The sequence below is a fragment of the Aotus nancymaae genome, unplaced genomic scaffold (genome assembly GCF_030222135.1).
Source record: "Aotus nancymaae isolate 86718 unplaced genomic scaffold, 86718_ANA_hifiasm-v0.15.2.pri h1tg000108l, whole genome shotgun sequence".
Lineage (NCBI taxonomy): Eukaryota > Metazoa > Chordata > Mammalia > Primates > Aotidae > Aotus > Aotus nancymaae.
The window spans coordinates 16,362,488-16,386,918 of NW_026988523.1; the positions used below are offsets into that span (position 1 = coordinate 16,362,488).

General features: G+C 38.7%; 1 long non-coding RNA gene across 1 annotated transcript in view; it reads left to right on the forward strand.

The window, feature by feature from the left end:
* Positions 1–14,725, forward strand: part of LOC105711620 (uncharacterized) — a 79,079-nt gene extending 64,354 nt beyond the window's left edge. The window contains exon 6 of the long non-coding RNA XR_001106053.2: positions 14,639–14,725. This is a non-coding gene — a long non-coding RNA (uncharacterized LOC105711620). The remainder of the gene's footprint in view (positions 1–14,638) is intronic.
* The last annotated feature ends 9,706 nt before the right edge of the window (positions 14,726–24,431 follow it).

Below are 24,431 nucleotides of genomic sequence, written 5' to 3' on the forward strand. Positions count from 1 at the left end.
AGACATGATACTCATTTCTTCACATGCTTTATTGACTTAAATAGATATGTAAGTTATCAATGTGAATAACAGAGTTATGATGCATGTTATTATAGGATGATGATAAGATTTATTGATTGTCTGTTGTATAGCACTTTGAAGAGATAATGGCCATTTCTGAATTTAATTTATGCTCAACATCATTAACCATCAGGGAAATGCAAATCCAAACCACAATAACATATCACTTCACATCCGCTAGAATGACTGGAATGAAAAAGGCAGACAATAACAATGTTAGTGATCATGTGGAGAAATTGGAACCTTCATACACCACTGATAGGAATGTAAAATGGCCCAGCCTCTTTGGAAAACAGTCTGGCAGTTCCTCAAAATGTTAAACATGAAGTTAGTGTATGACCCTGAAATTCTATTCCTAGATTTACATCCAAAAGAAATGAGAACATATGTCCACATAAAAATTTCTACATGAATATTCATAACAACATTATTCATAATGAATGGCTTAAAGTAGAAACAGTCCAAATATCTATCAACCAGTGAATGGATAAATAAAATGTGGCAAATTCATATGATGGTATACTATCTGGCAATGAAAAGAATTAAACACTGATACAGGCAATGACATTAATAAACCTTGAAAAAACCTTATTCTGAAGGATCCAGACACAAAAAGCTATATATTATTTTATTTTTATGAAATGTCCAGTATAGAAAAATCCATAGAGACGGAAAGTAGATTAGTGGCAGCCAGGGCTGTGGGTGGGGAAAATAAGGTGTGACTGCTAAAGGATATGTAGTTTATTTTTGAGATGATAAAAATGTTTTAAAATTGGTTTTGGTGATGATTGCACAACTGTGAATACATTAAAAGCCATTGAATTTACACTTTTTAAAAAAATTATACTTTAAGTTCTGGGGTACATGCGCAGAATGTGCAGGTTTGTTACATAGGTATACACATGCCATGATGGTTTGTATCCATCACCCCATCATCTACATTAGGTATTGCTCCTAATGCTATCCCTCTGCTAGCTCTCAACCCCCTGCTATCCCTCCCCTAGCCCCCAACCCCCGACAGGCCCTGGTGTGTGATGTTCCCCTCCTTATGCCCATGTGTTCTCATTGTTCAACACCCACTTTTGAGTGAGAATGTAGTGTTGGATTTTCTGTTCTTGTGTCAGTTTGCTGAGAATGATGGTTTCTAGCTTCATCCATGTCCCTGCAAAGGACATTTTCTCATTTTTTGTGGCTGGCGTAGTATTCCATGGTGTATATATGCCACATTTTCTTTATCCAGTCTATCATTGATGAGCATTTGGGTTGGTTCCAAGTCTTTGCTATTGTGAACATTGCTGCAATAAACATAGGTGTGCATGTGTCTTTATAATAGAATGATTTATAATCCTTTGGGTATATACCCAGTAGTGGGATTGCTGGGTCAAATGGTATTTCTATTGCTAGATCCTTGAGGAATTGCCACACTGTCTTCCACAAGGGTTGAACTAATTTACACTTCCACCAACAGTGTAAAAGCATTCTTATTTCTCCACATCTTCTCCAGCATCTATTGTCTCCTGATATTTTGATGATCGCCATTCTAACTGGCATGAGATGGTATCTCTTTGTGGTTTTGATTTGCATTTCTCTAATGACCAGTGATGATGAGCTTTTTTTCATATGTTTGTTGGCTACATAAAAGTCTTCTTTTGAGAAGTTTCTTTTCATATCCTTCGCCCACTTTTTGATGGGGTTGTTTGTTATTTTTCATAAATTTGTTTAAGTTCTTTGTAGATTCTGGTTTTTAGCCCTTTGTCAGATGGGTAGATTGCAAAAATTTTTGCCCATTCTGTTGGTTGCTGGTTCACTCTAATGATAATTTCTTTTGCTGTGCAGAAGCTCTTTAGTTTAGCTACATCCCATTTGTTCTTTTTAGCTTTTGTTACCATTGCTTTTGGTGTTTTAGTCAAGAAGTCCTTGCCCATGCCTATGTTTTGACTGGTATTGCCTAAGTTTTCTTCTAGGGTTTTTATGGTGTTAGGTCTTATGTTTAAATCTTTAACCCATATGGAGTTAATTTTTGTATAAGATGTAAGGAAGGGATCCAGTTTCAGCTTTCTGCATATGGCTAGCCAGTTTTCCCAACACTATTTATCAAATAGGTAATCCTTTCCGCATTGCTTGTTTTTGTCAGACTTGTCAAATATCAGATAATTGTAGATGTGTGGCATTATTTCTGAGGCCTCTGTTCTGTTCTATTGGTCTATATCTCTGTTTTAGTACCAGTATCTGCTGTTTTGACTACTGTAGACTTATAGTATAGTTTGAAGTCAGGTAGCGTGATGCCTCCAGCATTTATTTATTTATTTATTTATTTATTATTATTGCTTAGGATTGTCTTGGCTATGCAGGCTCATTTTTGGTTCTATATGAAGTTTAAGGTGTTTCTTTCCAATTCTGTGAAGAAAGTTAATGGTAGCTTGATGGGGATAGCATTGAATCTATAAATTACTTTGGGCAGTATGGCCATTTTCATGATATTGATTCTTCCTAACCATGAGCATGGAATGTTTTTCCATCTATTTGTGTCCTCTCGTATTTCCTTGAGCAGTGGTTTGTAGTTCTCCTGAGGTCCTTCACATCCCTTGTTAGTTGTATTCCTAGGTATTTTATTCTCTTTGTAGCAATTGTGAATGGTAGTTCACTCATGATTTGGCTCTTTGGGTGTCTTTTATTGGCCTATAGGAATGCTGGTGATTTTTGCACATTGATTTTGTATCCTGAGACTTTGCTGAAGTTACTTATCAGCTTAAGGAGATTTTGGGCTGAGATGGTGGGGTCTTCTAAATATACAATCATGTCATCTGCAAATAGAAACAATTTGACTTTCTCTTTTCCTAATTGAATATCTTTTATTTCTTTTTCTTGATGAGTTAGTTGTATAATATGTGAATTATATCTCAATAAAGCTGTTTTTTTTTTTAAGTAGAATGATAGAAAAAGTTACACCATGAAAAAACTAATAAAAGGAAGCTAAAGTAGACTTTAGAACAAAAATATTACCAGGAATAAAGTAGGGTATTTTATTATACTAAAGGGATAACTTTGTTACGAAGATATGACAATCCTAAGTGTGTATGTACCCAAAGATAGAGCTTCAAAATACATGAAGCAAAAGTTACCAAAGTGAAAAACAAATAGACAAATCCACATAAATGTAGGGGAATTTCAACATTTCTCTCTCAGTAATTGAGGGAGTAAGTACATTAAAAAAATAACAAGGATATTAAGGTCATAAGCAACTTTGTCAACCAACTTGACCTAACTGACAATTAGAGATACTCCATCTAACAACCAGAGAATACAAATTCTTTTTCAGTGTACTTGGAGCATTCACTAAAATAAAGTATTTGTTGGGCTATAAAACAAATCTCAATATAATTTAAAACATTGTAATCATACAGAGCATTAGAGAAAATCAATGAGAACAAAAGCTAGTTCTCTAAAATACTCAATAAAATTAATAAACCTCTAGCTAGACTGATCAATACATAAAAAGAGAAATTACAAATTATCACCATCAGTGACAAAAGAAGAGAGAGCACTACAGATCTTTCAGATGTTAAAAAAATAAAAAGGAAAAACTTTTTAGAAGGAGGTATGGAGAAAATCTTCATGGCCTTCAGAAAGTCAAAGATTTCTTACATAATTTTTTTAAAAAGCATAAACTTTAAAATAAAAAAGATAAATTAGGCTCTGCCCAAATAAAAAATTCCTGCTCTTTCAATGATATCATTAAGAAAGTGGAAAAGCAAGCCACAGATAAGAAGAAAATATTTATAATACATGACAAAAGACATATCCAGAATATATTTTTAAATCTCTCAATTCAATCAGTAGAGAAAAGAATAGTGTTAAAACAGGGAAATATTTGAACAGACATTTTACATACGCAGAAATGATATTAAAATGCTCTATAAGCACATGAAAAATGCTTGACAATAATAACCAGGAGGCCAGGTGTTGGGGCTCACATCTGTAATTCCAGCACTTTGGGAGGCCAAGGCAGGCAAATCATCTGAGGTCAGGAGTTCAAGACCAGCCTGACTAACATGGTGAAACCTTGTCTCTACTAAAAATACAAAAATTAGCCAGGTGTGGTGGCAGGCGCCTGTAATCCCAGGTACTAGGGAGGCTGAGACAGGAGAATCAGTGGAACCCAGGAGGCGGAGGTTGCAGTGAGCCGAGATCACACCAGTGCACTCCAGCCAGAGCAACAGAGCAAGACTCCATCTCAAAAAAATAAAAAATAATAATAACCAGGGACATTTAAATTAAAACCACAATATAATGCCACTACAAACTCATTAAAATAGCTTAAAATACTGAAAAGTATTGCTGCAAATGTGGAGCAACTAGAATTCTTATATATTGCTGACCGGAAAACAAAATAATACAACCACTTTAGGAAAGAGTTTGATAGTTCTTTGGAAAGTTAAATACACATACCACACAAACCAACAATTCTATTTACTGAAGAGAAATGAAAGCATATTTTCACACGAAAATTTGTAATACAAGTTTTATGGCAACTTTATTCATGATAGCCAAAATTTGTGGGAAAAATCCTGTTTCAGTCAAGATTTTGTATAAACAAATTGTGATATATTGATACAATGGAATAGTACTCAGTAATAAGCAGGAATGAACTACTGATATATACAGCAGCATAGGTGCATCACAAAAAAAATTATCCTGAGTGAAAGAAGCAAGACACAAAAATGTACCTACTGCATGATTCGTTTTTTAAACTTGAGATGTGCTTTGAATCTAAATTTTGCTGATTGCCTACCCATGGTGCAGTTCAACATGACCATATATATCTTGCAGATTGGAAGCTGGATCCAAGAGCTTGATCACACTCAAATTTGATGTTTTTGGAATCAAATGTTAGCATTTTTCTTTTCACCAATGGGCACATAATGCCTAGTTATTGCTCTTGGATGATGTTAACAAAATGATGATTTTCCAATCTGTCATTTCGTTGACTGAAATAATTTTATCAAGAGATGCTTCTTCTCATCTACTATTTGATTTTCCAGTGGTATAGTTCTTAAAGGAATGCAAGGATAAGCATTTGATGATTCTTTCTTTTTACTTAATCTGTTTTCATAATAATGGTTTAGTTGTTTATCATACAATTAGGGGTATTTTTTGTTTGTTTGTTTTTCTTTCTTTTTTTTTTTTGAAAGACAAGTTATCTGTTGCCCAGGCTGGAGTGCAGTGGCACAATTATAGGTCACTGCATCTCCAACTCCTGGGCCCAAGGGATTCTTTGGCCTCAGCCTCCCAAGGAGTGGGTACTACAGGTGCACACCACCATACCTGACTGACTTTTTAAAAAATTTTGTAGAGATGGTGGGGGTGGGGGTCTCAATTTGTTGCCCAGGCTGGTCTCAAACTCCTGGCTTCAAGTGATCCTCTGGCCTCAACTTCCCAAAGCACTGGGATTACAGGTGTGAGCCACCACACCTGGCCCCCGTTAGCTTTTTTAAATCTGTAGAAATGCATGGACTCAAAGATATTTGATGGGTTCCAATTTATTGCAATTCTTATCTTTGTTGAAGCTCAAATTGTCCTATCTTTGGCAATAAGAAATGGGAATAGAATAGAATAGGTGAGCTTCATTAAGTTAGCTTCTGAGCCTTTACACAGGACTCTACTGGTCTTTAATTGTTTCCTTGATATCTGGTATGTCAAAATGTTTCAGATTCATCTTGTTCATTTCTGCCCCATATCTAGAATCAGCCATTTCTTCAAGAAATGTTGGTTTCTTTAAATATGCAATGCCATTTCAAGACCACAATCTGAGTATGTCATTGTTAGTGCTACTGACAAAAGATATATCAAGAATATATATTTTAAAACTCTCAATTCAACAATATCAAAATATTTAGACAGACATTTTAATGAATAGCTCATGCCTTCTGGGCCTTTTCAGTGGATGGATGGATAGATATAGTTGGATAGAATACGATGTGAGTATATGCTACTTATTCTGATATCTTTATTAAATTCAGAAATATGGGATTTTTATTTAACCTCTTCTATACTACATCTCTATTTCCTTTCTTTCATACAAAGAATCCCAGTTCTCAAGGACACAGGGGAAAATATAACTAGAATACTCTATAATTATTCATTTACATTCTCTCATATGACACACATAATAGAGAAAAGCAATGTTAATACAACCACCACCAATTATAAGGACTGAAAAACAGTTTAAAACATTTTTGCATCTGTAATTCCTATTTTTTTACTTCTGTGCATATACATGTAATCTTTTCATATACAATTAGGGCACCTATCCTAAAGCTAGTATATGGGTCTTAATATAAAAAGAATTGCTCTTCAATTTAGTTATCTTACAGTCTCTCCTCATCAAAACTAAGATCTGGCTAGGATACACTTTCCTGGTGTAGTCCCATAAGGAAAAGCCTTTTTCATGCATCATTTGTTAAATAGATCATCTTTGGGCAAGTGTTCACAATGCTACGTTTGTCATATATCAACTTTCCATGTATGTAAACATCTGTTTCTGAGCTCTATTTGTCTATCCCTGGGTCAACACCATATAGTTTCAATAATCATAGCTCTATAATAAGTATTATAGCTAGTAGAGAAAATGTCCCTCTCTGGTAGAAACAAACACAAATTCTTTCTGAAGGAGCAAACTTTACAACCAAGCCTCAGAGAAATCCTATAAAGTTCCATGTTACATATACTTACTGCACACATAGGAAACACACAACCATGAATGGGATTGAGCAAAAATAGAAAACTTCAGAATCAGACCTACAAAGACTCACATTATTCAAATTATTAGATACCAAATATAAAATATAAAATAAATATGCATAAGTTCATTACAGGCTGGGCGTGGTGGCTCATGCCTGTAATCCCAGCACTTTGGGAGGCCGAGGCGGGTGGATCACGAGGTCAAGAGATTGAGACCATCCTGGTCAACATGGTGAAACCCCGTCTCCACTAAAAATACAAAAAATTAGCTGGGCACGGTGGCGCGTGCCTGTAATCCCAGCTACTCAGGAGGCTGAGGCAGGAGAATTGCCTGAACCCAGGAGGCGGAGGTTGCGGTGAGCCGAGATCGCGCCATTGGACTCCAGCCTGGGTAACAAGAGCGAATCTCCATCTCAAAAAAAAAAAAAAAAAAAGTTCATTACAATAACATGTATTAAATAAAATTGAAAATGAATTCTGAAAAGAATCTCCAGAAATGAAAATTATAAGTGAAAGCAGAATCTGGATGGATGGATTTAATACTATATTAAATGCAGTTAAGGCCAGGCGTGGTGGCTCATGCCTGTAATCCCAGCACTTTGGGAGGCTGAGGCAGGCAGATCATCTGAGGTCAGGAGTTCAAGAAACAATTAGTGAGTTGGAAGACAAAGCTGAAGAAGTTACACATAATGTGGACAAAGACAAAAGGGACATTTGAAAAAAAGATTAAGAAATTTGAAAGACAGAATGAGTAGATCCAATACACATATAATCTTTGTTCCAAGAAGAAATAATAAGGATGAGGGTGATGCAATATTGAAAGACCTAATGACTGAGTGTTTTCCAGAAGGGGTTAAGAACACCAAATCACAAATTAACTCTTACCCATTTGTCCCAAGAATACTTGATGGCAGCGCTTGCAGCTGCAGTGTTTACGCCAAGATAACTTTGCCACAAAATATTTTGCCTTTATTATTATTATTGCCTCACTCTATGTCAACATTGGAAACCAAAGACATTAATCCATTTATAGCACTCTGTTTTTAATCATGGTATTTCTGTTACAGTAGGTAGCTAGCCAGGGATGAGCGAGTCAGGAGAGGGCCTCCCCCACCACCACCCACCAGGAATGTCAGGTGACCATCAAGTGATGGTTCGGCAGTTGTCACACTGCCTCTCTAAAAATGATAATTGACAGCCAGTGCCAGGGAGAGGCAATTTACTGATGGTCCGCAGTTGTCACGCTAAAGTGATCATCAATCACAGGCACCAGGGAGAGACAATTTCTCAAATATAAAAAAACACTTGAAATTGGTAATCAGCTTCTAATAAAATCTCAAAAATTGGGCAAGTGAGTTCAAGCATGCACATAAGAGATACAATGGCAAGGTATGACCTTCCGGGGCCATTCCACTAGAAAAGAGAAGAAAGCCTCAGGTGGGCATGCATACAACTTCCTAAACACACTGTGCATGCTCACCTTCCAAGCATAAGGAGGGCACTGTGCATGCAGGCAGCTCACCCTAAGGGAAGAATCATGGGAAAGGGGTGCAAGATGCTGGAAGTAGGCCCACATATAAAGTCTTAGAGCCAAGGTTCAATGAGGCACTTGATCTTCACAGTGCCCACGGTCTCTTCCAAGTGTACTTTCCTTTTTTTCCTGCTCTAAAGTTTTAAATAAACTTCCACTCCTGCATTGAAACTTGCCTCAGTATCTTTTTCTGCCTTATGCCACTTAGTCAAATTCTTTCTTCTGAGGAGACAAGAATTGAGATTGCTGCAGACCAGTATGGATTCACCACTACTAACATTTCCATTTACAAAATATGGTAATTCTTGATTGCTGAAAATGTCAAATCCTAGAAAATGTAGCATTCCTATGTGTGATGTTAATGTCGCTCTTGAACAGTTGTTGACAGAAGATTCATTTGATGAATCTGAATTTTCCAAAATAGACAATTCTGATGATTCAGATGATTCCGATGTTAGTTCTGTTTAGAAATAACTCCAAGAACCATTTTTGCATTTTATTTTCACATTGAAAATCAGTCAGATTTACTTCAGCCTCAAAGAGTATGTTTATGTAAAATTAAATGAGCTCTGGCAGAGAGCTGTATTTTTTTTTCTAAATGGGAAAAGGTTTAAGGAAGTTTCCCAAAGTGCCAAATACCATAGGTGAAAAGAAACAAACAACTAAGTGCCAAATTCAGAACCATGAAAACACAGAGAAGATCACAGAAGCAGCCCAACAGAAACAAAACATAAAAGAACCCAGAAATCATCTGTACTGACTGACAGCTGACTTTTCAGCAGCCAGAATAAAATCAGAAGCTCAGAAAATAAACTATCAAGTACTGAAAGTAACTTTCAACCTATAACCCTATATTCAGCAATATAATCTTTCAAAAACAAAGGCAAAATAAAGACATCTTCAGATACAAATCCAAGAGGATTTACTATTAGTTGTACATTCACAAAAGGAACTTCTAATGAGGGTACTTGATGTCAGAAGGAAGGTTTGCAATACATTAAAATAGAATACATAAATGTTAACTGTTTCAATGGAAATTAGTTCCTAATTTATAAGGCTAAATATCAAGAGAGGATAACATATAACTTTGGGTAGGTGGTGACTGCCATTACAGCACTTTAAGATTCTTATATGATTTAGAGGAGAGTAAAGATATTAATATTAAAATGTTAATTATGCATGTTAAAATTTCTAGGGTAATCACGAAAGGAATAGACATAGCTATAAATGTTAGTTCTTATCATTCTTATTATGATGATGATTATTATTATATTCCAGGGATCTCATAGAAAGAAAGAACACACACACACACACACACAGAGGAAGGATTCTGTAGTCAAAACAGTTTGAATTAAACATTTCCTGCTTGATTTTTTTACATTTTTCTCACCTAATGTGTATTATAAATCCTTAAGTGAAGATTGTAGAGGGTTTGCAGCACTTCCTATGTTTATTTGACATCAACCCCTAATCTTATGGAATATCTATTAACATCTTGAGGTACTTAAGAGTTTGGGGGACACCTTTTAAGTTGAATCTGAATTCAAGAGAGCTTGTTTGTCTGTTTTAAGAAATAATAGAACTATGTGGGCTTGAAGAGAATAATAGAGTCAATCTTAGAAAGACCTCAGGTTTGGGAAAACAGGACATTAAGAAAGTTGAAAATACTATTGTCCAATGATACCAGAAAGGGTGGGACATATTGCAATCTGTTAAACAGAAATTAAAAAATAAAAGCACCACCTAGCAAATAGGTTGGAAAGCTTCTGCTCCAAGGCTGTTGGGACATCTGGGAACACTACCAAGCAATTCTGGGGAACAGACTTGGCATTAATTGTGGCCTTGTGTTTTTTATGAAAGAAAAAAGATTATTTTATAAACCATAACAGTCTACCTAGACACCAAATTGCAAAAATTCTATTTGCAAACAGGTGTAGACTTTCAATACAGCTTCACCCAACATCATAGGATGCTGCCTCTTCATAATCAGATATGATGCAAACTTTTTCAGCTCCATGTTTAGTGTTTCAAAATGTTTCAAAATGTTCCCTAAATGGCAGGTTCACAATATCTTTAATTATAACGAACTCCTATGCATTCACTCTAAATGTAGTGTTTTGGTTGAGTACAGAGAAAATAAATTATCATCTATAGAAAGGAGTTTTTGCTCTTATCCATCCAATTAATTATTAGATTGGTGCAAGAGTAACTGTGGTTCTTGCAATTTCTTTTCATGGTAAAACCACAATTATTTTTGCACCAATGTAATATTTCCCCTGCAATTTAACATTTTAAATGTGTCCAAGCAGAGAGAAGGGTGAATGGTATTTGGTAGTGTTTCTAATTTTATCCTATTTATAATATAAGATGCTATCTTTTCCTTCAGTCCATAATATTTCTATTGCAATTGATGTAATTTAATCACACTGATGCTTTATGCTGTGCATATACCAGGCTTGTTTTCTCTGAAGACTCAAAGAAATCTGCAGACATTAATCACAGTCCTCATGGTGGAAGACCGAAAGGGTCAGCCAGATCTAAGCTCTGGCATGAAACAATTTTGATAGGTGGAAAGAAAAGAAGCCTTTCCCCCTCTCCAATTTTACGAATGCCCTCAGCACAATTTTCTCTTGCTCTCCAATCCTAGTAAGTTCAAAGCCTACCTCTTTCATGAAGCTTCCCTTTATAACACTGGTCCACCTTAATCTTTGTCCTTTTCTAAATTCCATAGCCCATATCTCTAGTTCTCAAGGTACCACTCAAATCCTAAGGCCTGGCATTGCCCCCAATTATTAGCTGGATGTTTTCCTCTAAACAATGAGGTCTTGTATTTCTGATTCCTGCTTAATTCAATGACGGGTTTACAGAGGGCAGTCCATGAATGCTGTTGGTAAAGTGACTAGTGCAAGAATCAGAGAGTTCAATTGTTCAGGAACCAATTATGCTGGCGGTAGGGAGGTTTGGGGTTATGGTGGGGATATGTCATCATGCTTGTCATCTATTTTCAAATACCTTAAAGAAACACACTGAGTACTCCTGAGAGCATCTAATCTCTCAGAATCCTTGTTTATCTGTGCTTTTTCTTGGATTAGACCAAAGGCAAAATAAGGATCTTTCCCTGGGATCTAAGGCTCTTTATGTGACAAAGAACTGCCCTGAAGGAGAGGAGAGAAGGCAGGACAGAAAGTGGTGCTGGGGACACATCTATATTTTTCACTTCTCCCGCCCTCCCCGACTCCCAACCACCACATTGTTGTTTGAGTGCTGCATTCTTCTTTGATTTCCGCTCACAGTCCCCTACACTTGTATCTTAAAGGACTGCTTTGAAGATAAGGATTTGGAAACGTGTGTTTAGCAACTTGTAAATGCCTCCTCCAAGGTTTTTCAAAGTCGACAGGAGGCATTTTGATTATAGCTATTTGTTCTCATAACATTGCGAGATTGCAGATTAGACATCAGATCCTGCCTCTTGTGCCAATCAGGACAAACCCATGCAGCAAGGCTCCCCATGGAGCACCCGTTGGAGCTCTCCACGGAGCGGAGCGGGCCTGGCTACTAACAGCGTGAATCACGGGGAAAGGATGGGGAACACAGCCCTGAGCTCTACTGCCTTTGGAGTGAGCTGCCTCCTCTGCAGAGAACGGATGCAGCCTGGGCTATGCGGAGGAGCCAACGTGCAGGCTCCCAGAACGCGATGCTGACTAAAGCAGAGGGCCGTTTCAGCGCGAACAGCTGGCTGATTTATTTCAGAGGCACCGTTTCCAGGGGAATGGGAAATTGTTTAGTCTGAGATCTTTGGCTGGTTTCCTTTTACATCATTTATGTGTCTTTCAATTATTTGCACATTTGGGGAGTTCTAGGGCCCTCCTAGACCATACAGGTGTGTACTTTTAATAAAATGCAATTTATGAAAATCTGAGTTTACAAAACTGGTAAGTTATGAGGATGGATTATTTTTACCACAGAAGAATTTTGTGATGAAATTTAGGATCCGTTTTATTAGTCAATAATGTTCCTGGTGTATATAGCATTATGTTTATGGATTTCTTTTTTCTGACTTCAGAAGTAATCCCTGCTTCTAGCTGCATACACCATGGAGGTTAAAGCCACATATGTTGACTTCAGACAAAACCTTGGTTTGAGACCAGGTTCTGCCACTTAGTTGTTAACGTGTTTGAATAGCTGCTTATCTTTTCAAAAATACAAGTTTAAATTTTTGCAAGGATTAAATAACATACCTCAGGCACTTGGCACATAGTAGCAGCTCAACTCATTAGTAATCAATTCTTATTCTTCTTGTTGTTAGAGTGTTTATATGTAAAGGTTGGTTTACCCACATCTGTTGTCAGTGTAGCTTTCCTTGTTTGTTTGTTTACATATGAGATCTACCTTTAATGCTGTGACCCACCTCCTTTAATCATTCTACCCCTTGCCTCTCCTGCTCACCGGTTTTGGTTCTATGGTTCAGGGGCTGTCCCAGAGAACAAACTAAGAGTCCTTCTCTGGGTCACTCGTAACAGAATGGGGTCAAAAAAGGGATATTCTGCCAGGCATGGTGTCTCCCGCCTATAATCTCAGCACGTTGGGAGGCTAAGACAGGAGGATTGCTTGGGCCTAGGAGTTCAAGAGCAGCTTTCTCTGGGCCACTCATCACAGAATGGGGTAGAAAAAGGGATACTCTGCCAGGCATGGTGGCTCACACCTGTAATCTCACACTTTGGGAGGCCAAGGCGGGAGGATTGCTTGAGCCTAGGAATTCAAGACCAGCCTGGGCAACATAGTGAGACTTCATCTCAACAAAAAATAAAAATATTAGCTGGGCATGGTGGCATACGTCTGTAGTTCCAGCTATTTGGGAGGCTGAGGTGGGAGGATCCCTTGAGCCAGGGAGATAGAGGCTACAGTGAGCTGTGATCATGCCACTGCACTCCAGCTTGGGCAACAGAGCAAGACCTTGTCTCAAAAAAGAAAAGAAAAAAAGAAAAAGGGCTACTCCCAGATCACACTGGCTCTAGGTAGAGATTCTGAAATGGGGTTTCTCTCTAAAATAGTTTCTCAAATTGAAGCTCATGGACCACTCTATCACTTTGTTAAAATGCAGATTCCTAAGGTCCTGCCCAGGGCTTGTGAAACAGAATCTTTCTCTGGTGGGGGGATAGGAATATACATTGTAATAAGCAGCCAGGTCATTCTAATTTCCAGTGCAGTTTCCAAGCTTGCCCAACTATGGAGTATCCTAAAGGCTGCTTTAGGACAGAAGTTCCTAGGCCCATCCCAGAATATCCAGTGGTGGGGCCTGAGGATGTGTACTTGTATGCCTCTAAGAAGCGAGTCAGGGAAACGCTGCTGTAGAGTGACTGGCCGGTGATGTGCTCAGTGTTGTTGTTGGTCACAGTAACGTGGTAGGGGTGGGGGTTGGCGAGGAGCTTGGAGGCGACAATGATCCAGAGAGTGACCTGGGTCAAGAGTTGAGCCTCCCTTGTGAGGGCTCATCTTTGGCTTTCTAATGTCTCCTTCAGGTAAGATGGTCTGTGTACCACCATTTCCACAGCATTTGAGATAGGAATGCCAATCCGAAGAGAGGAGGCAAGCCCAAGAGTGAATAGCGAAGCTCGTGGGCAGAGACCAGCAATCCCAGATGAGCTGTCATGGGACCCTGGATAAATGGAAAGAATAACTGCTTATAATAGCCAGCCCTGGCCCTCTGTCATATCCTGGTTGCAATTCCTGCCTATGGCTTTTTCTTAAATTGCCTCCTTTCCTTAAGACAGTCTGGGTAGGTTTGTAACCCAAATGGCCTTATCTAAAACTGTGTCCTACCACCAGGAACTGGCCTTTGGTGACCTGTGGCTGAGCTGCACCTCACATCCTACCCCTCTTCTGTGCCTCTGCAGCTAGGTTCCTTCTCTCAGAGCTCATGCTGCATCCCAGCTTCTACTTAGCAGCAACTGCCAGTGATGACAAGCCATCCTGCCTTATGCCCAGGTTTTGATCTGTGGCAAGCAGAACAGTAATGCTTCAACCTCATATTTCATTGACAGACGTGGGTACCAGCTTGACAAACCTGTTTTAGAGATGCTCTCTTGGGACATTCATCCCCTTCCCGTGATGGTCTTCCTTCCAGCAAAGCTGGACAATATTCCTCTTATGCTGCCCACCCAGAGTTGGGAAAACAACCCACGATCAGGGAGAAAAGTGTGCCTCTCTGTCTTTGCGTGGTGCCTGCCCCTGCCATTTGCCCCCATCTGCTCGTGGACCTGGCCCACCCCTCAAGACAACACTGCTTTTTTCTTTTCTTTCTTGTAGGCATTAGCTGTGATCCCAAAGGTGCTAGAAGAGTGTGTTTTATCACATTTCAGCCAGCAAACATTTAATGATGCCAGCCTCTTCCAGGTGAGATATTGCACTAGGCTCAGAGGGGTATTTAAAGATAAATAAAATTAAGTCCAAGTAAGAAAGTAATTCAAATGAAGAGTGCTATGGCATTCCAGTGGGTGACATATTCAAGGACCAGCCATGCTATGAAAAATGAGTCAGGATATTAAGCAGAGAAAAATGTAGGAATTTTTGGCTGCAATATATGTGTTTCTATATTTGTATCTGCAGAATACTGAAATCTTATTAGAAAAATGCATCAATCATGTGCATTGTATCAAGTACTGTGTTGCCAGCTCACCTAAACCAATGTGGTCATTTATAGCTGTTGGGTTCTTTTAGTAAATAATGGTGATTTCCAGTGACTAAAGGAAGGGGAATATTTTAGGTCTCCATACTGACAAACTCACTACCAGGAAGTAAACTACAAGGAAAGCAAATCTCAGACCAAATCCTGCAATAAACACACACACATGCACACATTTATTAGCACACAAACACAAAAAGAGTCATACAATATGCACTTATTGGCTCCCTCCCTTGGACCCTCTGCCAGATACCTTTCATACCATTTCACACCATTTCACTTGGGTAGATACAGCATTATTCTCTAGGGAGGATCAGTTAGCCATCAAATCAGAATCAGACAATAAATCCTCTGATAAGAGATGGGACAGAGGACCAAATGGAACTTCTAGGCTATGTCGAGTATATATGGGGAAACTCGAAAAGCTAACATTAAGTCATTTCCCGCTTTTGGATTTTTTTTAATAGGGCTCTATCCTAGAGGATAGTGAGTATAGATTGCTCCTTTGCCCTAAATGCAGGGAAGGACAGAGATATAGTATTAGAAAACGCTGGAGAAAGAAGTATAGGTTTTTCTCCATAATGGGAGAAAATTTTTGCAATCTACACATCTGACAAAGGTTTAATATCCAGAATCTACAAGAACCTTACACAAATTTAAAAGAAAAAAACAAAACAATACTTCATCAAAAAGTTGGCAAAGGATATGAGCAGACACTTCACAAAAGAAGACATTTATGCAGCAGCTCAACATCACTGATCATTAGAAAAATGAAAATAAATACCACAGTGAGATACCATCTCATGCCAGTCAGAATAGTGATTATTGAAAAGTCAAAAAGCAATAGATGCTGGAGAGGATGTGGAGAAATAGAAATGCTTTTACACTGTTAGTGGGAATGTAAATTAGTTCAACCATTGTGGAAGACAGTATGGCGATTCCTCATGGATCCTGAACTAGAAATACCATTTGACCCAGCAATCTCATTACTGGGTATATACCCAAAGAAATATAAGTCATTTTGCTATAAAGACACATGCACACGTATGTTTATTGCAGCACTATTTACAATAGCAAAGTTATGGAACCAACCCAAATGCCCATCAAATGATAGACTGGATAAAAAAAAAATGTGGTACATATACATCATGGAATACTATGCAGCCATAAAAGGGAAAGAGAAAATGTCCTTTGTAGGGACATAGATGAAGCCAAAAGCCGTCATCCTCAGCAAACTAACACAGGAACAGAAAACCAAATACTGTATGTTCTCACTCATAAGTGAGTGTTGAACAATGAGAACACATGGGCACAAGGAGAGAAACATCACACACCAGGGCCTGTTGAGGGGCGGGGGTTGAAGTGAGGGAATTTAGAGGATGGGTCAATAGGGCAGCAAACTACCATGACACACATATACCTATGTAACACACGTTCTGCACATGTATCCCAGAACTTAAAGTAAAATTTTAAAAAAAAGAAGTATAAGGTTTGTTTTTAAATGCTTTCTCTCCATATGGGCAATGCTGGTAGAGTGTGTGAAGGGTTTTGATGGGGTGGGCTATAGGGAGTCACGAGAATGCATGAGAGGGGCACTTAGAGCTGACTGGGAAGTTTCAGGAAGGCTTCCTGGAGGAATGAGTTAGCTAAGTGGATGAGGAAGTTTGGGAGGCAGAGAAAGTAGCACAACAAAGAGCTGCAGGCATGATGGAGATTATGTCATATTTGGGGATCTGGAAGCAATTTGGCACGACTAGAATATAATTTATAGTAGAAAGGGAGCTTAGTAAAATGTGAGGTTGAACTGCTAAACTGGGCTCAGATCATAAATCTTCAAGGCAGTGGAAAGTCACAGGAGGATTTTTGAGTAGGAGAATGTCAGTATCAAATATTTACTGTGCAGGGGTCAATCTGCCATTGTGAGAACTAACTTAAAGGCAGTTTTATAGCAGGCAGGGAGGCCAGTTAAAATGAGCTTTCAGGAACCAAGAAAGAGCTTATGAGGCTCTGATCTGCTATAATGGCAAGTGAGGGTGAAGAGAAAGGGAAACGTTGTGGACATAATTCAGAGGTAGACTTGATTTCGCAACAGATTAAATGTGGTGTGAATAGGAGTATTTGAGAATGACCCCCATGTTTTTAGTCGATGATGGTGACATTCCTCAAGACAAAGAATAAATGGGAAAAAGCTGATTTTGGGTGTGAGGTGGGAGGATGAGCTAAAAATATTAATGTCTGCAGGACATCCAAATATATGGGGGTTGGGAGCTCAGGCAAGAAACAGAGGCTGGAGATGGGGATTGAGGTTCAGTTCTACAGAGAAGGTGGTACATACCATGGGAGTGAATGAAGATCACAGAGAAAGTACACAAGGTATGCAGAGAAGAGGAAAAAGTCTAGGTTCCTAAAGATCATCATCATTTAACATTCAGTACCTTTTGTGTATTCTTTTCTGTTTCCAAGCTGGTTTGCCTCAGAATGGTCATCCTCCGTTTCAGGATTTTAATGCCAACTGCAGAGAATTCTGTCTTTCTGTTTACAATTATTTAAAGCCCTGACTTTGAGAATAGCGTCTTCAACAATTGTGTTCAGCCACTTTGGAGATATGGTCAGAGCACCATGTTTCCCTTGTTAAAGCACATGTCTGTGCTGTGCCTCCTGTTCACTGGCACATGGCATGTCCCTCTCTAGACTGCCTTATAGTAGGGGAGGAGGCAGGAATGTTTTATGGCTTCCAAACCTAGAGAAGAGAACGATGTCCAAATTTTGTGCTGCCAAGAAGATCTCCATCTCCTCAGAAGTCCTCAACTCTCATACTTTCTGTATTACTTATTGAGGCATCTCCTGGGCTGCAAAAAGAATTTCTTAAAGTTTTGATGTCACAAAACATAAACTGATGCTATTTTATGCACAGACATATAAAATGTTTCTCTGAAAACTATTTTGTTAGGACAACAAAAACCCCTAACGTAATATATAATAAAAACAAAGTAAAATTATTTGATCTTGAAAGGTAAGGAAATAAAATTACTTTGGCGTTTTTCATGATTATGATGAAATGATTGTTTATTGTAAGACTTGAAAGTATTTTTCCATTTACTCACAGCACACCTGCAGCTTATTCAATGGAACACCGGTGTTCTATGGCACACAATATGAGAAACACCATCATGGGGAATTTATTTGGTGGCCCACAGTTCTGTGCTCACCATGTGGGGTGCCGTTATTTTGAAATCTGAAAGGCAGTTAGAGAAAAGAAGAGGGAAAGCCCCAGAAAGCTGGTTAGTTGTGTCCTTTAGTCTCTACTATCCTTGTTGTTAGTGATGCTGGAGAGAGCAGTGCCCCGGAAGGCTATAGAAAGGCTCTGTAGAGTAGAAGGCAGCGCTGGGTGATGCTGGGGAGCAGGTGCACAGTGAGAGGCGTAGGAACAGTCATTAGACAAAAGGCCACCCAAAGAGCAGAGCGCCCAAACCACTGATGGCAAACGACTTAGTTAACAACAAGCCAGCCCCACCACATCACAGAAGAGGGCTGGAAAAGGCTGGCAAGGATATCCCGGCCTTACCTTATTTCTGGTGTTGTGTTTCTTTCTCTCTCTTTGAATATGTATGCATAATAGATTGTTAGAGGATTTTTTTTTCTAAAAAAAAAAAAAGGTAAAATCATGACTGTCATACAAATAGAAAATGAACCTCTGTCAAATATTGTGTTTCCTTCATTAATAAATTAGCAAACAAGTAAGATGTTACAAGTGGTTTAAAGAACCTATAGCTCAGGCTGGAGTGCAGTAGCACAATCACAGATCACTGTAGCCTTGAACTCCTGGGCTCAAGCAATTCTCTCACCTCCTGAGTGGCTAGGACTATAGGTACATGCCATCACTCTCAGCTAACTTAAAAAAACTTTTTTGGGGACGGAGTCTTGCTATGTTGCCTAGGATGGTCTGGAACTGCTGGCCTCAAGTGATCCTCCTGCCTGGGCTTCCCAAAGCACTGGTATTATAGGCATGAGCCACTGAACTCAGCCCTAATTTTTTAATCAGTGTGTATTATACCAATTTTGTGAATAATGAGGAATAGAATAACAGTTATAAAATACTCGGTATAGTGCATAGCACAGAGCAAGCAGTCAATAGTGATAATATCTTTTCACTATTAAAATTGATCATTTTGATAATACTGAAACTTCTGTTTATGTAACCGACTGTTGCCATTTTCATTACAAGTATAATCAGCTAAAACTACTTTTGGATATAAAGTTTTAAATTACGAATAGATAAATAAGTGGATGCCAAATATTGAGTCTGGCAAAATGGTGCTGGTTATGTCTATGCTTGTTCCAAAACTAATTATTGAGTAGGTCTATGTTTTTCTTTGCTTTTTTCTTTTCTAAATATTAGACATAAGTGCATCCTTGTCCCTAGACATGGAAAAGGGTTGTCAATGCTCCCTAGGAATAAAACACACAACACAGAAACTTTTATCAATAACTACTTGTGAAACAGATCACTCAACATCATAAGTCATTGACCGTCCTTTCTGTGAATCCATTGATTCACAGATAGGACACTTTGGGGAAACAAATCCACTCATTCCTTTACTTTAGAGATAAGAAACTATTATTCAGAGAAGTTAAGTACATTGTCCAATGCCACATAGCCATCAGCAGAGCTGGAGCCAGAAGCCAAATCTACTGATTCCTAAGTTAGTTTTCTCTGAATTTCCCTATATTATCTCCTCATCTAGTTGGCCATAGCTGAAAAATAGAAGAGTAGCCTTCTTCTGTACATACTGAATTGAGAAATCAAGCCCCATGGAAATGGCATGCAAGCTTCCTTGCAGTACTCAGGACAAATTTGACATGCCAGAAAAGGAGGTTCCACTTGAGCAGAGCTGAGCAACCACTGTCTAGGGTGAAATGAACGACCTCCTCGTCTGCTGCAACTCATGATTTATTAACTGCTACTGCTGCCCATGAAATATTCATCTACTCTTTTCTAAAGTTACTGCTTCACTGCATCAACAAACCATTGCTTTCCCATCTGTTTAGGTGTGCAGCTTGGAGAAGAAAAGCTTCACACAAAATGGAAAAGAGGCTTCTTTTCATGTTTAGCCCAGACGCAGAACACCAGTTCACTTCTTGGTTCACTGTCCTTTTCCCAGAGGCAGTCAGGGCTGACAACCTAGGCTCCTGGACACAGAGAAGCCCTGTCACTCATGTAAGCAAAGGTGGAATAGCTAGAGAGAACAGCGAAAGACTTCATATGGTTGGCTGGCTGGTTATAACACTTCCAGCTCTAGCCTGATCTTATTTTGCTCTGTAAGCAGTAAAGCGGGGCACAAAGAGCCAGGGCTTGCCTGACATGGAGTCTCCTTGTTGCCAAGGCCTAGTGTCAAGCACTGAACTTGAGTTGCTCCAAGCAGCCTCTCCTCTGTGGTTAGAAGCACTGCTTATAGGAGCAGGAGTTAACTCTGCCCCACCTTCCTACTCCCTCTTCTTTTTAGGCTTCATCATAGACTTTTCTTCTGTATATGCTTTTGGTCCTCTTCTCTCTCGCTGTAAGTATTTCCCATAGATGTTCATATCCATAATCATGCTTTCTCCTTCCACCAGTAGTCATTTGTAAATCTCTCTCTCTCCAGCTTCAGATCTATTGGTCCAACTATACCATCAGGAGAGCCAATTGCCCTTCAACCTCCATAGCTCCCAAATTGAATTTATTATTACTGCTCTATGAGCCCTTCCCTTCCTCCATTCACATCTATAAATCTTTCAGAAAAGATTTAAGAAAGGAACCTTTCTTATTTTAAATTTGTATGTTGACATTGCAGCTTTGAAACCAGTTTCTTTTAAATGTAGCTAATTAGAAACATATATATTTCAGAAAAGAGGCTCCATCATATTATTGAAACTGGAGACTTGGAAGTCGTCCATGATTCTCTCCTCTTTTCTATTCATTTATTTATTATTTTTTGTTTAGAGACAGGGTCTCACTCTGTCGCCCAGGCTGGAGTGCAGTGGTGCAATCATAGCTTGCTGGAGCTTCGAACTCCTGGGCTCAAGCCAGCCTCCCTCCCCAGCTTCCCAAAATTCTGGGATTCCAGTCATAAGCACTGCTCCCAGCCCCTCTCTTCCTTCTTACCTCCGTGTTTCAATTATCCATTTACTAGTTATTATTGAGGAAAACTTAGTGACTTTTAAAACAACCACCACCATTTATTTTGTTTATGAATGTGTCATTTGGACAACCCTCATTTTTACTCCACATGATGTCAGCTGAGATGTCTGGACCAAGGACCCGTTTTCAAGACAGCTGACTCACATAGCTGGCAAGATGGTGCTGGTTGTCAGTGGGAAGTTCACCCAGTGCACTTGGTCAGGGGAATCTCAGCTCCTCTCCACTGGGGACTTTTCATGGGGCTCCATGGGCTTCCTCACAGCATGGTGGCTGGTTTCCAAGAATAAGTGTTTCAAGAGACAGGAAGTGGAATATATAGGTCTCTCAAGGCCTGGGTCTGAAAACTGGCACAGCATTACTTCTGCTGTATTCTATTGGCCAAGTAGTCACAGAGCCCACCTAGATTCAAAGAGAAATAAAACAAACCCCTGCTCTTCAGGAGAAGTGTCAAAGAATTTAAGGCTATCTTTAATCTTCCACATTCTACATCCAATTAAACTCTTGCAGTCCTCTCTCTGTATCCATGCCTTTTCACATGCTATTCCTTTGGTCTTGAATGCCTTTCCCCAGTTTGTCTTCTTCTCTGCTCTTTCTCCAAGATTCTGCTTAAGAGTTGATTCACCAAACCTTTCTCAATCCTTCCTCCAGAGTGTTAACAGAACACCGTATGTTAACATTTATTATTTTGTGTTGAGATTATTTGTATGTCTTCCCTATAAACTGTGAGATAGTCATGGAAGACTATGTCTTACTCACTTTTGTATCCCTAGAACCATGGAGCTGGGCAGACTAAAGGACCTCAGCAAACATTTACTGAATAGATAAATGTTTCCTTGTTTCAATCTCTCAATAGTCCTGTGAGGTGGCAGATATTGAGTGTTATTTCTATTTTGCTGCACTGACCTCCTTACTGTAGATAAAAAGAAACAGACAGAGCAAAAAGTAATTATATTACCCAAAGTCACTCAGCCAGCAAGATAATTCAGTGTAGTCAATAGGAGTTCAGTTCCCCAAAGTAACTTGAAGATTTAAGGACAAGGTTAGGAAGGCCTAAGAAAAAGCCCAACTATGAATGGACTTAGTTGTTTAGCAGAAAATGCCTTTGAGATTACCCCTCTAGTCTATGTTTACTGGTGTTTAGTGGGGGAGCACAATTGATTTTCTATACACTGCTAGTAAACTAAAAACATCAGAAGAGAAAGAAGATAGTCTGATAGAATCCATTAAAAAAAGAGAGAGTGGGCATGGTACAGTGCTTTGTGTAAATAGGAAAGGTGGATTTAATGTAGAGTCACAAAATGACAGTGGGAGAGTGAGAGTTCACAGTGATCCTCAAGTGACTCTTTAAGGCAGAGAGAGGCAGCTATTATCAGAATGAGAGGCTGTTTATAGGGGCCCAAGTGTTTGGGTCAACTGGCTAATTCATTGAAGTTAAAACCTTAGCTACAATAAAACATCCCTCAAGGACAGCTGACATCCTGTGCTCTGATTTCATACTTAAGCCCTTCCGTTTACTAATTTGGTTTCTTAAGTATTTTTATTGCAAAAATTTGATAGTGGATATGGGTATTCCAGTCAATAGAAAGAAATCTTTCTTATTGTAAATTCATATATTGACATGCTTTGAATGTTTATTTAGAAAATTAACTAAATTTAAAACAAGATTCTTTTAAATTTAGTTAATTAGAAAAATCCCACATACATAGATGAATAATTTTTATCTTAGTTTTGATTACTTTGGTTTTTTACAAATTACACAAATAATTCATATTGTGTTAGTCCATTCTCACACTGCCATAAAGAAATACCTGATATTGGGTAATTTATAAAGAAACGAAGTTTAATTGGCTCATGTTTTTGTAGGCTGTACAGGAAGCATGATTCTGGCATCTGCTCAGCTTCTGGGGAGGCCCCAGGAAACACAATCATGGCAGAAGGTGAAGGGGGAGCAGATAATGTCTTACATGGCAGGAGCAGGAGCAGGAGGGAGAGGGAGGTGCTACAGACTTTTAAACAACCAGATCTCATGAGCACTCACTATTGCAAGGACAGCACCAAGGGGATGTTGCTAAATTATTTAAGAAGGATCCACCCCCATGATTCAATCACCTCCCACCAGGCCCCACCTCCAACATTGGGGATTACAATTTGACAGGAGACTTGAGTGGTGACACAGATCCAAACTATATCATCACCTATATACTTTCTCACTGTAAGAGATCCAAACAATTAAAGTATACATGAAAAACTCTTTTAACATCAAGCCCCATCCTCTCAGCCTCTGAGATAATCAGTTATAAGCAGCCTTCAGTCCCTTTTCTACACATTTATTTATAAAGATGCATGTATATTCATAAATATCCCTTTTAATTTTATACAAAATTGATCATACTATACATTTTCCCTTTTTATATAACTCTATCCCATGAAGATCCTTCTACATTAATTTTTCTACATTCTGCATGAAACAAGAAAGCTATGCCTTCTTGTTTCTTATGGCTGCATCTTTTAAAAAAATAGGATGTATTATTCATGATTCTTCAGAGACACAGAACCAATAGGTTATATGTAAAGAGATTTACTATAAGGAAATGATTTATGCAGTTATGGACACTGGCAAGTCCCAAGAGCTGCAGAGTGAGTTGCAAGCTAGAAATCCAATGGTAGGAGAGCCAATGGTGTAGTTCCTGTGTGAAGGCCAACAGGCTTGAGACCAGGAACAGCCAGTGTTTCCATTTGATTTTGAAGGCAGGAAGAAAGCTTATGTCCCTATTTGAAGGCCGTCATACAGGAAAAATTATCTCTTAGGAGAGGGTCAGATGTTTTGCTCTATTCAGACCTTCAACTAATTGAATGAGGCCCACTGACATCATGGAGAATAATTGGTTTTACTCATTCTATCAATGTAAATTTTAATCTCATCCAGTAGTAGCCTCACAGAAATGCTGAGAATAATGTTTGACCAAATATCTGGACACCCTTTGACCTATTCATGTTGATACATAAAATGAACCCTCACACAGGGTTATGTAATTATTCCACTTTTAATGAATAATTGTTTCTTTCTTTCTATTTTCTTTCTTTTTTTCTATTAGGAACACTACTGCAATGAAAAATATTTTACCATACATTTTTGGGTATGTGTGTATATTTCTGTAGAATATATTCCTACAGCTGGAACTGCTGGGTGTGATAGGTAGAGTAATGCTTCTCCCCCAGAATGTTTACATCCTAAAAGT